This window comes from Meleagris gallopavo, chromosome Z (genome assembly GCF_905368555.1).
Source record: "Meleagris gallopavo chromosome Z, MGAL_WU_HG_1.1, whole genome shotgun sequence".
NCBI lineage: Eukaryota > Metazoa > Chordata > Aves > Galliformes > Phasianidae > Meleagris > Meleagris gallopavo.
This window is the reverse complement of record NC_139435.1, coordinates 2,963,972-2,979,662: the sequence shown is the minus strand read 5'-3', so window position 1 is coordinate 2,979,662 and position 15,691 is coordinate 2,963,972. Positions and strand designations below refer to the sequence as shown.

At 41.0% G+C, this 15,691-nt stretch overlaps 1 protein-coding gene across 1 annotated transcript in view; it reads left to right on the top strand.

Moving 5' to 3' along the window:
- SETBP1 (SET binding protein 1) overlaps positions 1–15,691 on the top strand; it is a 268,893-nt gene that overhangs the window by 74,032 nt on the left and 179,170 nt on the right. The window lies entirely within an intron of this gene.

Here is a 15,691-nt window from a genome sequence, read left to right as displayed (position 1 = left end):
CTCAGCAGGAAACACCTCAACCACAGATGGGTTTCCACATTCCTGGGATCACCTTCAGCATCGATCCAAGCTCTTCACCACCAAGCAGTCTCCTCTGACAGAGATGGATCTGCAAGCTTCCTTTTTACAGTCTTTTTCCATGTCTTGTTTCTAGTGGTTAGGCCTGAAAACTAGCACAGGCCTACTCCTTACCTGCTCTTTAACCACAAGCAAATGGTTTAGACCAATGATTTCAAACAAGAAAGTTTCAAGTCATGTAGTTACACACCAATGGAGCTATCCAGATTAGTGGTTGTCTCAATTATTATGAACCTTGCTGGATATTTTAGGCAGCTCCATTTGAAAATTTTGACCTCATCACAATTTTGCTTCATCTGACCCTTGGAGGAATTTGGTAGGACGACTCTTCAAATTATATTGGCTATTACTGGTAAAAATATCTCATCTAGTTCATGAAAAACTTGAGAATATTTGTTTATTCATTAGCTATCTGGAGACGTCAAATGTGGAAGGAGTAGGAACCTTCTGCCCTGGAAGGCCTGCTCCTACTTCTCAAGCATGTATAGTTACAGACTGACTTGCGTGAGCACTTGCTGGTAGCACTGGTAACCTTTAATTTACATGGGCAAAAAGGCATTTTGTATGTGTTGTCTTAAGAACTGTAAATGCAAATCAACTACAGAGTTTTGCATGAAGTTTTATGCCTCACTTTGCAAAGAGCTGCCCAGCATGGCCATCGTATTATGGGATATATTTCAGGATCTGCTGTGGACAAACGAGCCTTCTAACTTACTTCCTACCTCTACCTTCTCTCTAACATAACAGTATAGACAAACCAGCCAGTACTTTTCCTTACCCTCTAACTGTTTGCATTATGCAACCTGATTGCAATTGATAATTCATTAATCATTTCCTATCATGGTTAATATTTACCCTGCTTGCTACTGTGCAGTCAGAGTGATGGGAGGGGCGGGACCGGGGAGGCAAAGGAGACAGTCAGAGAAGTACAAAGCACTTGTACAAAGTTTCTGAACACCAAGTCTTCAGAAATAGTCCTTTTTTTTTCTTTTTTTTTTTCTTTTTTTTTTTTCCCCTCCTCTAAGAAAAATGTTTCCACAGTGATGCCACCAGAAGTTCAGTAGGGCTTGTCATTGTTTTCCAAAGCCTTCCAATGTTCCTTGATTGTCATTGTTGCAACTTCAGCTCTACTGAGAAGTGTTTTCCTGTTTTCTCTGGACCTATGAGCACTGCATTTTGCTGCCTGGGGAAGTGAAAGTGAAAGGGTTACTGCTGCCCGCTTGGGATTTTGTTGCTGTTGGGGATTTTTTGGTCTCCTGCATGATGCTTCCTCAGTCTGTTTAAAAGTCACCCGCCTTGATTTCCCCCCCTAATGGCATTGAGACTGGAACTGAAGCTATCTTTGCTGCCTGGTCCCCTTCCTTCCTATTCTTCAGACATTATGTCACACTGCTCAGGGTGGCTTGCTGACTCCAGCCATGTCCTCTGGGGACGGAAAACCAGGTTCCCTTCCCTGTGGCAGCAGTGCCCACATTTAAGAAACTGCAGTGCTGAGCTGTGACTGCATTAGTTCTGCTACATTAGAACAGAAGCAAAGAGCTTAATTTAATTCACTGGCCTGTATGTTGACACCTGAGGTACACTAATTCACTGCCATGTATTCTCATGAAGCCAGACTCTTTAGTGTTCAGGATCTTCTTTTTTCCCAAGAGCTGAATCTTGCAAAGCGAACATTTATTTTATAGGAGTGGAGAAAAATACCTCCTTGCAAGGATCACCACAGGTCAGGATGACTCACTTTTACCAGTGTCCACAAGGGATAGAAGATCATGTGCCTCTTTTTTTTTCTTTTTTTCTTTGAAATACGTATATTGATCTCCATCTTCTCATTTTATGATTAGCAGCATCAGTAAAAAAAATAGTTCATTCATGGTGACATATAATTGGCCATAAAATATTTATCCACCACAAGCTGTGTTCGTACGTAGTTCAAGGGCTTTAAGCCTATCAGATGCTTCAGCCTGGTCTGCATTAGCAAGTGCTAGGATCAAGCCCTGTAGCAGCATTTGCTTTGCTGTGACTTCCAAGAACCAAACCTTGCCTATGTTGTTTGTGCACGAGGACCCATTAGGCTAAATTAATCCCCAGGGTAAATGTACAGACTTCAACAGAATGTTGTCAGGGATAAATTAAGCCTATTGATTTTTAATGAGGCTCTTACCCAAATAAAGAAAATAGTTTCTATTCCATTCCGTGTTATTTTTTCTTCTGCATGTAAACATCACCTGCTTAGCCCCTGAATTTTTAAACCTGGAAATTTTGTATTTCTTGAAGGATTAGAAAATAAACTCATTTTTCTCCTTCAAATTCCTTATGGTATCTATGTGATCTATTCAGTGTCATTACACAGTGGGATATAGTTTCCAGAATTTCCACATCTCCAAGCATTCATTTTGGAAAAAAAAAAGTGAATAGAGCTTCATATTTTAAAGTGGATCTTCTCCTTAAGAGATTATCTACATATAAGGGTTTTCCTAATAAATTTGTTTCTAGAGAAATCATTTTTATGTATATGAATTGATTTCATTTTCTGAACTGATCTAACTGAGGTAGTCTTTCCCTTGCAGTTCCATGTTGATAATTTCTATCACTGTCCCATCTGATGGGTCTTTTGGAGTTTCTTGCATCCCCGACAGGCATGCCCATGGACCAGCTGATTGGTGGTATGGCTTTTGAGAAGTTAGTGAGAAGTGATGAATTCTGTGCTTTGCCCTGGAAGGGTATGACATGGCTGATCCCAGAAATAGCATCATGCCAGGTATGCAGAAACAGAGTCAGATGAATTGAAGGTAGTTTCTCTCTATCGCATCAGTGCTTCTGGTGATGATGGGAAGGGAGGGGAAGGCAAACTTTTCTGTCTTGAATGCAAGCCTTGAATGAATCTCAAACAGCAACGCTTTTGAGTTCTTCATTTTTTTTTTGAAGAGCAAGCATCACATTTGCAAGGTGAATTCTGATGCTTTCATCGTGACCTTTGTTGTAGTGGCTGATTTTAACTTGTCTTTCAGGGGCTTTTTCTTCTCCAACTGCTGCCCAGTAGCAGTTCTTTAAAACCCTTAGATAGCTATCAGGTAGTAATAGCTTTTTGTTAATAGCTGGTTGGATTGGCATTAATCATTGGTATAAATGTCAACATATGCATAGCCCTGAATCATCATTTTGTGTGTCTGAATGTACTTTGTCATGTAAGAAAGATGTGTTTTTATTCAGATATCTTGGCAGAAACTCTCTGTGCCCTTCTAGTACATGCAGTGGAGGTCAAGGGACTGAACACAAACAGTGCTAACTCCAAGTCTAAACTTGTACTCTCAAATATTTCTTGAAATGTGTCTCTTGTTAAGGACTCTCTATTTACTTGTTCTCTGATATCTTTTCATCATTTTCACTAAAAAGACAAACAGTGTGCACAGACATGCAGATGGTTGAATGGGTCTTTTGGAGCTGCTAGCTCTGATGAGAATTCCTCCCTCCTCCCTGTTCTTGCTTTCAGATCTATGCCTCTCACATTGCTTTGCCTTAGTAATCACTTTGATTCCTGCACTTCCCTGGGCTGTGGTATGCAATCATGATTTTTGAGTTGTCAGTGCTATGCCACCTGTGGCATTTCATTAAAATACTGAAAAAAACCCCTAGAATATGTTAATTGGAATTTTACTTTGGAAAATCAAGTAGAAATATTTATATGGTGTAGAGCGAAAATCGTTGAGTAATACAGAATGCAAGATGTACATTTTTTACAGGCTTAAGTGTCATATTTTCAATGCTATGCTTTTTTTTCATACACACATCTTCCTTCCCAGAAAACTCTACAAAACGCTCTACCAATGCTTCCACCAGCAGCAAAGATAAGGAATGCTCCGATGCAGAAACATACCCTAAAAAGGGAAAGGCCAGTATTTCCTTGCAGTGAAGCTTAAGGCCTTTAAACTCACCCCTGGACAAGAAGAATCAGTGTCTTTTAAAAATGCCGTGATGTTATATAGCAGACCATTCAACTATGCTAACAGCCGTATATTTTCTATTCAAAACTATGCTGCTTTGTGTATAAACACACAGAGGTTTTGTAGCTGTATATGTCCAGATTTTTGACATGCGTAGGTGGAGCTCGCGTAGGAAAGCCTATTCGGGAATTAGTAGCAGCTGCCCTAATGGAATACTATTGACTTTGGTTACATCAGGGACTAAATATAGATCAGGCAGCAATGTACACAGCTCTGTGTCTGACAGCCAGGACAGAATGTGCTGCTCGATGGATGGACATTGGACGCTGTCTCTGTGCAGATGCTCCTTTTAGGTCAGGAGTTGCTCTTTTACTCTCCCAAACTCTTAGAAGCCAGCAAAAATCTCCATGGGCCATAGATCCAGACCATGGGAGGAGATATAGGGCTGATCTGTACAAAGGTTTATTGCTGATGCCTGTTGACATAGCTGTCCCCACATCAGTAATATTGTGCTAACTTACTTCCATTGGAGCTGATTGCTGTGAGGCACATTAATACTTGAAGTATTTTGCTGTTGGTATTCCTCTTTCTCCAACTCCTCTCCTCTACTCCCTCGCTCCATTAAAGTTTCTTGTGTGCTGCTTAATGTTTAAGATGGCAGAAGAGAGGATTTGTTGTAGCTGTCCTCTTTCCAAGTAGCCTACAACCAAAACAAAATGCAGAAGCGTGGTCACCTGGAGAGCTATGCATAGGACCCACTTCTGTAGAAGTCACTGAAAAAAGTGGTGAAAACGAGAGAATAAAGCACAGGTGCTACTTGAAGTCCCACTGTAAGTTCATTCTGCCAGAGCCACACTTTTGAAGACAAAATTTGCATTTCCAAAAGCGTTCTGCGGAAACCCTTTTCCAACCTGGACAAAAAGACAGTCCATGTGACCTCTGTGTGCACTCAACAAGAGGGTCTATCTCTTTTCTCACATTTATGGAGACCTGTGAGGCTTTTTCTCTGTTCTCCAGTGCTGGACAGGCACATTTTGTGTGAGACTGGCACAGAACGGAGCCTGTTCTTGTTATTGTTGTGAATGAGGATGAAGCCTTCAGAGGTAATTGGATTTGAATCTTTTTTTTCCTTTCCACTTACCAGCCTCGACTGCTATTTTTAAGACAGGAGAGCACTAGAGTTGCTCATCCTGACAGGCTCTGTCGAGCAGTGTAGCAGGGTTACAGTGCATCTCAGCACAGAGACGTTAAGGAACTCTGAAGATTTGGCAAGCCGCAAGGATGCCGAAGGCAATGCCCAAGGTGCCCAGAAGTTCAGACAGCCTTTTATTTCCCTCCCTGGGAAGGAAAGCCGAAGGCTCTTGTATCATAGAAAGTGACAGTTTTGAAGTGAAGCAGACCTGATTGTCCAAATGCACCAGATTTGTGATTCTCTGGGAGAAAGGAGTGTGCATATCCCCTTGTAGCTGTGTACTCCTGTGGATTTAAATCTGATCTGTAGCTAATGTGCATAGATGGACTTATTTGGTGTCCCAAATGATTTATGGATGCACAGGCCAGTAAGGTAAACCTTTTCCCATCACTGACACTAACTTCCACCAGAACACAAGCCATAAAGCATCATCTAGTCATATGTGCAGTGGTTAATAGGAACCAATATATTTTTATGTAAAAAAAAAAAAAAAAAAAAAGTCTATTTAAAGATATTGAAGTCCTAATGCTCCTCCAGCATCACAAGACATGGGAATGGTCCCTGTTCTGGAATTGTTTGCTTTCTCCTTTACCATCTGTAATAGTTCTAGAATAACTTACCTTTGTTTTCTCTTATTTGTCATCCTTCCACATGAGCATATAACAAAACAAACCCTGACTATGTGTGAAAGGACTTCTTGTGTTAATCTTTTTAGTAATTCTTAGTTATGTCCTATTTATGATGCCCTGAGCATGAGGGATTATGTATTTTTGACATCTGCTTCTCACTGCTTACAGAGGAAAAGTGCATGTCCCCTTCCAGTTTACTCACTGGACAATCAATTTTGGTTTAGAGTATGAGGAGTGTAGCAGAATAAGTGCCTTGTCCTCTTGGATTTATAGTGCAGGAGACAGGTCACAAACCTTAGCCACTCTAAAAATGATCTATACTGCAGAGGCCTGGAGGACAAATCTGAAATATATTTCCTAATATGTCTCAAGCCAAACTAGGATGCAAATGTTGTGCAAGCCTGAGTCAGTTTGTAAGCAAAGGCATTGCACCATGCATTAAGAAAGGTATGAACAGGAAAGATATCATCTCTTGGAAGCTGAGACTGCAGCCAGTGAGGAGTGATGGTTGCAAATACCACTGTAGCTGCTGATCTCATTGGATGCAGCACCCCTCTCTATACTGGCTTTTATAAGGGGAGAGAGATGTGTGATTCTCCTTCAGTGCTATTATGCTCAAGGAGTGCACTTTCAGTATCACAGAGCAGGACTAGGAGCTTCATCAGTGCAAGGCTGTGTGCCATCTTCCACCCTGGCATCACTGGAGCATCACTGCTAGCTCCACCATCAGTGCTGGGCCTCCAGCTGAGCCTTGCAAGTAATGCTGCTTTGCTCCTTAAGCCAGCTTTTTTTCATGTCTGCTCAATCAACTGTATCAAGGCTCACTTTCAACCACCAAATGTGGAGTTTGAGTCACTTGGTTCAGAGGTAAAATCCTCCTCCAAGAGCTGAAGTCGGGCAGCAGGCAGCTTTGCTGGGACTTTCTAGTCAGACTGCTGGGGAGAGTAAGCCCTGCTCCCTACCACAATATATTGGGGTGACCCTTAAGTACTGCAACCCATCTGTAAGTCCTCCAAGGGTTAAGAGCTATTGAACACTGGGCATCAAGCATCTTATCTCCTGCTGAAATCATGTGGCCCTTGCAAGCACCAAGCCCTGTCAGGACTGACCTTCTCATGCCCCTTCCCAGCATTTTGTGGGAGAATAGTGATTACGTCTGGGTTGGGCTTTTTCTTCCACTTGGAAGCAGGGAAAACATAAATTAGACACTGAATTGAAGAAAATAAAGTGAAAAGTTTGGATTTGTTACTAGACACAGAGTGTCTTTCTGTTTACTTTTTTCAGGTATCCTGAAACATAAGAAAGTAGTGCAAAGAGTCCTTTCCTTGCTGAAGTTGTGTTGTGCTTATCCTGTGATCTGTATTTCTTTCCCCATCTTTCTAATGTTGCTCTTAACATCCTGTTATCAAAGACTTTCAGAAGAGACCAGCAGATCTTGGCTGTCACATTCACTTGAATTTCAGTGAAAGGATTACATTTGGGTTTTTAGGAATTGCCAAAAACAATTTAAGACAGGAAAAAGAAAAAAAGAAAAAAAAAAAAAGAAAAAAAAGAAAAAACTAAGCATTTTTTAATTTTATATTTTTCCCCCCTGTCTTCTAAGGCTTTTTTCTCTCAATGTGGAATAACGTTTTCAGAAGTGGCATAGCTACTGCTGAAAGAAGCCATAAAAATCTCATGTTGGCAAGTGTTGGGAGTGGGGGCACTACTGAATATCCTAGTCTTTTCTTCCTCTTTCAAAACCTAGCCCTTCGGCAAGATTATCTAGTAGAGATTTCTTAACTTGCGTCAACACCCTTCACCACAACGATGGCTGGATATAAAGCTTATAGTTACACCCTCTGCTATTCCCACCAACACATACAAACTCTTTTTCTTTTCCTCTCTCGTTTCCATTCACATTGACACCCTCAGCCTTGGGCCTTTCGGAAAGAAAAAGAGGAAAGTATTGGCTGCAAACCCCATGCTGGAAGAAATGGGACGAGAAAGAGTCTTGAACAGGGACCTGTGGGTGCTGCTGGTGTCACTAGGATTCTCTTGCAGTTGCATTCTGTCTGTTCTTCCTCATCTCATTCTCTTTTTGTCTTCTTTTTCCACTGATTCTCTTCTTCAATGACCCTACTATTAAACTAGGCTGAACAGAACCAAGATTCCAGGGAATAGCAGAATAGCAAAAGATTTATATCTATCACAGTACTCATCTTACCTCAGCGTTGCATCCCAGCCCTTCATTCTGCTTGCTTTATCCATTCAGTCTGTACACTACAAGGTGCTCTGCAAGTTTTTTATTGCACCTTGCTCAGAAGGACATTTTATTGCCTTTAGACAGCTGTGTAACAGGAAGAGCATTAGTAAAAATTAAGTTATGATCTTCCTGTTTTCTTGTGGGTTGCTTTACAGATTATGTGCTGAAAATCTTTCCCCAACAACTGCAAAACTATCACTGTTCAGAAGGACTTTTCCAGTCTAAAGCAGTGGGCACACTGCTATAACAGATATAAATCTGGAATGAGCTGAAGCGTACCCAGCATACAGAAATATCTGTGGCCCGTGGACTGATGCAATACTAATACTGAAATGTTCCAGATGCCCCTTTAATGGCTAGAGCACCCTTAATATTCTACAGCTGCTCTGCTTTGGAAAAGCTCTTGTTGCTGAGTTCCTTCATGAATAAAAGCAAGGGCAATTGATTAATGCTCAGAGGGAAACCAAAAATTGCAAGTGAAAGTGTAGGAAGGAAGAGGTTGTGAATCACGGTCCACTTCTACTTGATGTTTCATTATTATTTTTCCTTCTCTGTGTGACCAGTTGTTATTTCTTTCAAGCAGTCCATGCTCACGTTCCTCCAATGCTCAGAATTAAATAAACAGAGCAGAGCCTCCACAACAAAGCTCCTCAACACTGTGTTCCCACTTTTAAATGTGTGGGCCGTGGATACACAGCCTTTGTGTCCATTTGCTGTCATTTCTACTTTCCATGTTTGGCTTACCCCAGAGCAAAGATTTGGTGCCAGGATTTCTGTTGGCTGAAACAAGGGTAAAGATTTGGCCTGATAGAAATGAGTGGCAAAGCTCCCAGCACCAAGTAGAAGAGCAGTCTGTGATTTGGAGTGCTTGGAGGATACACACAAAGCCATCATACAGAGCAATATAATTGTGGCCATTCGACGGATGCTAGAGATCAACAAGCTAGCAGCTATAAATAACAGCAATTTCTGCTGATTCCTATTTCTGTTATTTAAGCCACTACTGAAAATCAATGCCATTCTTGCCTTTCAGGATAGGTGAAAGAAGTACATTGCCTGCTCTCCCGGAGCAGAACTTGAGTATTTTGTTATCTTAGAATAAATACTATCATCTTAGGCTATGCTGTTGTGTTGGTGTGCTTAATATTTTCCACACGTACGCACCAAACCTTTTAACATGTTAATGGATTTGTTTGCTTGTCAAGGAAAATTTTGCCCCCTGCAATGACAGCTTCAACTCTCACTGCAAAAGGGCAAGGCAGGCAGTTGCTCAATGGCCAGGCACAACACGCTTCTCCTGGCAATAAAGGCTGCAGACTCACGTCAGGTGCCTTGCCACTCTGATCCATGGCACTGGTTTAATCATGTTAATGCGCTGTCTAATTATGATAAACACTACATATTATTCAAATTAAAAATGTATATTGCCATTCACATCGTCAGTCTGCAGACGTTTTTATGCATTAGTGTTTTTTAAGCTGAATGCCCTCTGGTAAGCACTGGAGGCTGTGCATCACTCCATTAGCTAAAATGAGAGATGGATGATCACGTGCAGGAGCTGCCTGACTTCAAAAGTGTTTAGCTTGGCATGTTGATGGGAGAAAAACAGTTTCTCCAAAGCAAAACTGTGCCTGAAAAATCCTCTGCAAAAGTAGCCCTGCCACCTTCCTCTTAAACAGGGCAATTGTGGCATGTGGAGCCTTCGTTGTGTGCATTTAAATGCCAGGACTTGCTCCCACCTTGATAAAGATGAGATTTCCCCTATCTACAGCTGAGTAGGGAGTTACAGGCTACCAATTTGAAATTGAGGCTGCAGTCCTTCCCCACGTGCTGTTCACCACCCTGTTTTTTACCCAGCCCTTAAGTATTTTCAACAGAACCAAGAGGTTTCCACTGTAGCTGAAAACAACCAAGCCCCACTTGCAGTGTTAGCAGCCCCGCAATTACATATTAAGAATTCCTAATTAGACACAGGAGTTTCTGAGATGGACTCAAGCTGGGATGTATTTCCTTAAATTGAGATGTGCAGTTCCCCTTTGGGATTATTGGGATCATATCCTTTTATACTGGATCCAATAACAGCATCAATAAACGAACTTTTGATTTTGCATTTTTGTCAACAGTAAGAAAAGAAACAAACACAATAGTAGCAATACTATCGTACTGCTTCTCTGCTTTCAGATATATGGCGTGTCTTCTCTTCTAGGAGTTAAGATTATGTTCCAACTATTCCATATGATACATATTTTAAAAAGATTTGTTTGGATATTTCAGCACCTGCTACATCTTTATATCACAGCTGTGAGTTACAGAGGAAGCTACTGTGAAAGCATCAAAGTATTTTACAGAGCTGCCTAGCAAGTGGGCAATCCAGGAAAGGCTGGACAATATAATGTGTTATCAGTAAGGAGCTGGATTTTACTGGCAGATGGTTTTTCTTGTATATGTTCAGAAATGGGAGTCTTGCATACACTCGACTCCACAGTTATGTACTTGGGCCCATAAAATTCTACCTTTCTTGTTGTATTAGGCATTTATAGTTTCCTTTGAGGAGGTTTCTTTTTTCCTTTTCTCTCTGGGATGCAAGGGTAGATGCTTAGACATGTATATTTAGTGTGCTCTATTATTCTTTTGATTGCCTCCCCATGCTTCATTCACTATGGTTCAAGCTGGAAAATTACAGTGGAAAAGACTTCAGTGCCACGGGATTTAATTCTTTTAGGGAACATGTTCCAACTGTCCCAGGTCATTTGTTTGTTTGTTTTCCCCTGTTTGATTTGTTTCAACTTCTGGGAATGATTCCCAGTAACCATCCTCTCATAGAGCTGGATGAGACATGAGGAGCTAAAGAAAGGAGGATTTTAACATGTGCTAATGAAGTCTGAATTTTAGCTCTGCATTTATCCTCTTCTGATTTTGAAATGAATTGGAACTGAGTATTTTGTATGGTATATATGAGGAAATGGCTGTTCTTTGAGGGAACACAGGTCGTAGCCAAATATGGGTGGTGAGACATATACTGTGTATAGGTACTGGTTTGTATACAAAGAGTTTAAAGATGTGGGGAAGGAGAAGAAAACTCTCTGGGTGGCTTTACTTGATCATTTGTCATAGATAATCAAGGTCAGAGCTGATAGCTTGTAAGTAGCCTGTTGGCCGTTGTGTTTATATCCTGCTTGAATTTTAAATATACTGAATGCACTGAGAATTCCATTACTTGGTCATACTTAACAAATCTGTTTCAATGTCTAGATCACTCACTGATAGCAGTTCTGCTAATCCAGTTGAATATGTTGCTTTGAGTTATTACAGCAAGTATTTTTACATTGGGATGTCTTAAAAATTGATGTGGAAAAATGACTTGGAATAGACAAGAAACTTCGGAACAGACACAGAGGAGGACTACAAAGATGCTCTGAGGGCTGGAGCTCCTCTCCTGTGAACAGGCTGAAGAAGCTGGGCTTGTTCAATCTGAAGAAGAGAAGGCTATGAGGAAACCTTATTGCAGACTCCCAATGTTTGAAGGGAGCTTAGAAACAGGAGAGAGACTGACTTTTTGCACAGTGATAGCACACCTTGAACTATGATGTTGTATTTAGAAAACAGGGGTGCAGGATCATGAGAGCCCTCCTGCCTTTTGTTTTCCTTTCTGACAAATAATGACCAACCAGACACCAAAAGCAATATCGGGCAGATGCTAGCAGGACACCCCTGTCCATCACTATTAACTGAGCATCTCCATCACCCACAGCCTCTTCACCATCTTCCCCGCACCTCTGTCCTGTTTTCATGATTGATGAGAGTTCCTAGATCTCCTCTTGGCTTTTTCTGCCCAGGGACATAGGGCCATTTTGAAGGCAGACAAAAAATGGGACTCTATGATGCTGTTGTGGGACACTGGGGGAGGCAAGGATCAGCTCACTTTTTTTTTTTTTTTTTTTTTCCCCAGAAAACAGGTTGTAAATTTTACCCATCTCCTGTAGAAAAAAAAAAACCACACTTGAGTTACTGGTGGAGTGCTGAGGTTCTGTTTGATTGTGTAGTACTTTTTAGAAAAGATATGGCTAAGAGATATCCATTACTGTGCAAACAGGGCTTGCAGGAGGCAGATCCTTCACTCTCTTCTCACCTCTGTCTCAAGAATACCACCTCTCTCTTAAGCCAGCTGCCTCAATCCACTCAAAGGACCAAGGGACAAATGACACTGATACTGTGAGTGGCACCTGAACACTAGCATAGAAGAAAAAATAAAACATAGGAGTAGAGGTGTCCATCCATGGATATTATGCATGGCTTCTTCCGGGAAGCCATTGGGATTATGCAATTGTTTGGAAGGAAGCAAACTCATTAAAATGGAGATATTGAGCAATGTGGCTGACATGATGGATATGCATAATACCTATAGGGAAAATCTGGGGAAAAAATATCACTGAAGGTGAATCTGAACTGTCATTCAAACAGGAAGAACAGGGAATGCTTGGAATCCACATGTCCTGCTTTGACTGTGACCCAAAGATAAATGTTGCATTCAACCTTTGTAATGAGAAAGATGTTGGATAGGAGAACAGAAATGAGAACTTGATGAACATAAAAAGTATTCGGTAGCATCCTGTGGTACCTTGGGAGGGGAAGAAGAGGACAGCAGACCCAGAGACAGGCAGCAGGTGGAGATGTTAATGACATCTTACTCTGGTTGTGTTTCTGTAGGATCCCCACTTGTCACTCACCTCCATGGGGTCCTTGGCAAAGAAGACCTTCTCTACATGGAAGTTTTTACTACTTCATCTCTTTTAGGGTGTATGTGGTTCAGTTTGGTTTCCAGAGGTGGCAGAGCATGGCCTGAAGACTTAATATTTCATCTGTTTGGTTTCAGAATCAGCATTCCTACTACTTTCTGAGATTTTTGAGAGGTGAAGGGAAGTGATAATGTGGAAGGCAAAAACAAAAGAAAACAAATACATATAGTGGAAACATTTGCACAGAACATTAATGGGTAGAGAAGAAGTCACTGAAGAGCTGCCTGCACTTGTAGCCTGTGCTGAGAGAAAAGCTTCTTGGTGTAGCAAAACCAGCAGCACAAAATCCCCTCCAGACGGTGCCTCAGTCTCCGGGAATAATAGATGGTGTTTTTACAACCTCTCAGAGGCCTGTTCCTGGGTAGATGGTGAAAGGCAATACCTCAGGACCATTGGGTTACAGGAGGTTGTAAAATTACTCCTCCCTATACATATATTTTTTGACAATGCTTTTGCTGAGGAGTGTTACCTCTCTTTCCCTCTCTGTTTTTGTTTTGTTTTGTTTTGCTTTGCTTTTTTTTTTTAATTGCTTTTTCAATTGCTCTGTCCTTTTTTTTTTTTTTTTTTCCTTTTTCCTCTCCCTGTCTTCCTCTTTTCACTTTGACCTATCAAACTGTAAGTCTTATTTGGAGCTGATGAGGAGGTGTTAAATGACTGGGCAATTAATTTAGGGGAATTGATGATCTTCGGGACTTCCTCTCTGGTGGGTCAAATGATAATGTTGCCCTTTAGGTTAAATTCATATGTTACATAGGGAAAACCAGGAGCTTTCTCTGAACTCAGTGCCAGCAGAACGCAGACCAACTTTGGTTGTAAACAATCACTGATAAGCTGATTTTGAAGAGGATGATGCAACAATGTGCAGTCTTTTTTCTGTCTCTTTTTATCACGTTCTTTTCCCCTATCTTTCTGTGCCATTTTCAAGCAGCCATTTTCTGTTTGTCTTATGAGAACCCATACATGAAAATCTTGGTCCTAAAATAGATGTAGATATAGATAGGTATGGATGGATACAGATATGGCTTTAGATATAGATGGAAATATAAATAACTATATAGCTAAGTCTATTTGTATTCATTCTAGTGTATCCCTTAGCATGGATTGAACAAGAAGCCAAATGCATGAGATTCAAGAGGATTGGAGTCTGATTTCTTGGTATAGCAGAGGCCTATGGAAGTTGCCATGTTACTTATTAGTAATAAAATTTTCCGCCTTCCATGTTTGTTGTAGTCCCCTTTCTGCCTCATCTGGTTATCTTTATGATAGTCCAACTTCCAGCCCCACACTTCGTCTCTTCTTTTCTTTCCTGTTCTTATGCCATATACAAATGATCAATGTTGTCTTCAAAACCAAGTATCTCAGTGAACTCCGTAAATGGGAAGAAATAACTGCATTCCCTCTTTTTTTTTCATTCTCTGTGGAATCATAAACAAATCATTGGCAATATTTATTTCCCCTTGCACTCATGACAAATGAAGCTGACATTATGGGACTTTAGTCACTAGTGGTTGCAAAATGGTTTAAAACCTACCGAGTCCATTCAGAGCAAAGTCTGCAGTCATTATTATGGCCATAGATTTTGATAAATACATTCTTTGTTTTTTTTTTTTTAATTTTCTGGGGGGCAATTGTAGTGATTCTTTAAGTAAAAATACCAGGAATTTTTGCTCACAGATGCAAAGATTATCTGCATGACTGGGGTACAAGAAGAGGAAGAGAGAAATGCCTCAGCCACTTTTCTACCTTCATTCACCAGTGGCTCAAAGGAGCACGAATATACACCTCATTTATAGAGCATGGTAGCCAGCTTTGCTCTTGAAAAACAGAAGTAAAAAGGCTACATCTTCAAAGAACAGCACTTCAATTACAGGATGATGCCCCTTAGCTTTGGCACAACTTGAGATTATTGAGTCCCTATACCATTTTAGGAACCCACAGATCATCCCCCATCTTGGTGGCTGCTGGCACCTCTTATTACAGCTGTATGGAATAGAGCAATGGCACTCAGATTTTGCGTGATCCTGTACATTTTCCAAATGGGACAGGAATGCATTTTGCAGGAGAGAGTGGCTTTAGTTAAAGACTTTGAGACCTACCTTCAGTAATAGTTTGGGTGAATTTACATTTGAATTTATGTAAAAGTGAAGGACCTACCTGCATGTTCATCTAAAATGCAGATATCTTTCTCATCCTTGTGCACTAGGCTTGGTTTTTGTCTCTCTCATCAAAGGAAAAGTAGAATAGAATGGGATTTATTCCAGGGATAGACAGCCTCTGTCCATGAAAACAATGCCTGTCTGTGGGAGATCAAGAGAACCTTGACAGATATTTAAATAGACGGTGATTGAGTTAAGAGGAAAAGAAAAAATACATCTGTGGAAAATATAAGCCCATATTGCTTCCAAATATGTGGCTTGAAAATATTTGTAGCACCCTCACATTTGAGAGCAGTGAGAGGTCCAGAAAGAGGACACCATGTAAATGTTCCAACCAGTGACAGGCCAGGGAGATCCCTCAGATCTCAATGCAAAGTGTACAGCTGTCATTTAGCACTCACACATTTTCAGGGCCCAGCAGGGGTGAACTCCTCATATTGACATCCCCAGGAGCTCAAATCCCAGCAGCTGAGCCCACTGCAAGTTTGCTTGAATGGGGCTAGTGCCTGTCATCTTTGGCTCTGTTTCTAGCACCAAGAGCAGAAGATGTTTTGAGGTGAGACACGAGCGGTTCTGGTCTTGGACATTTTCAGGAGCTCATAGATATTTTCCACATCAAAGTTGTCTTCAAATTACTGATCTTCATGGAACTCA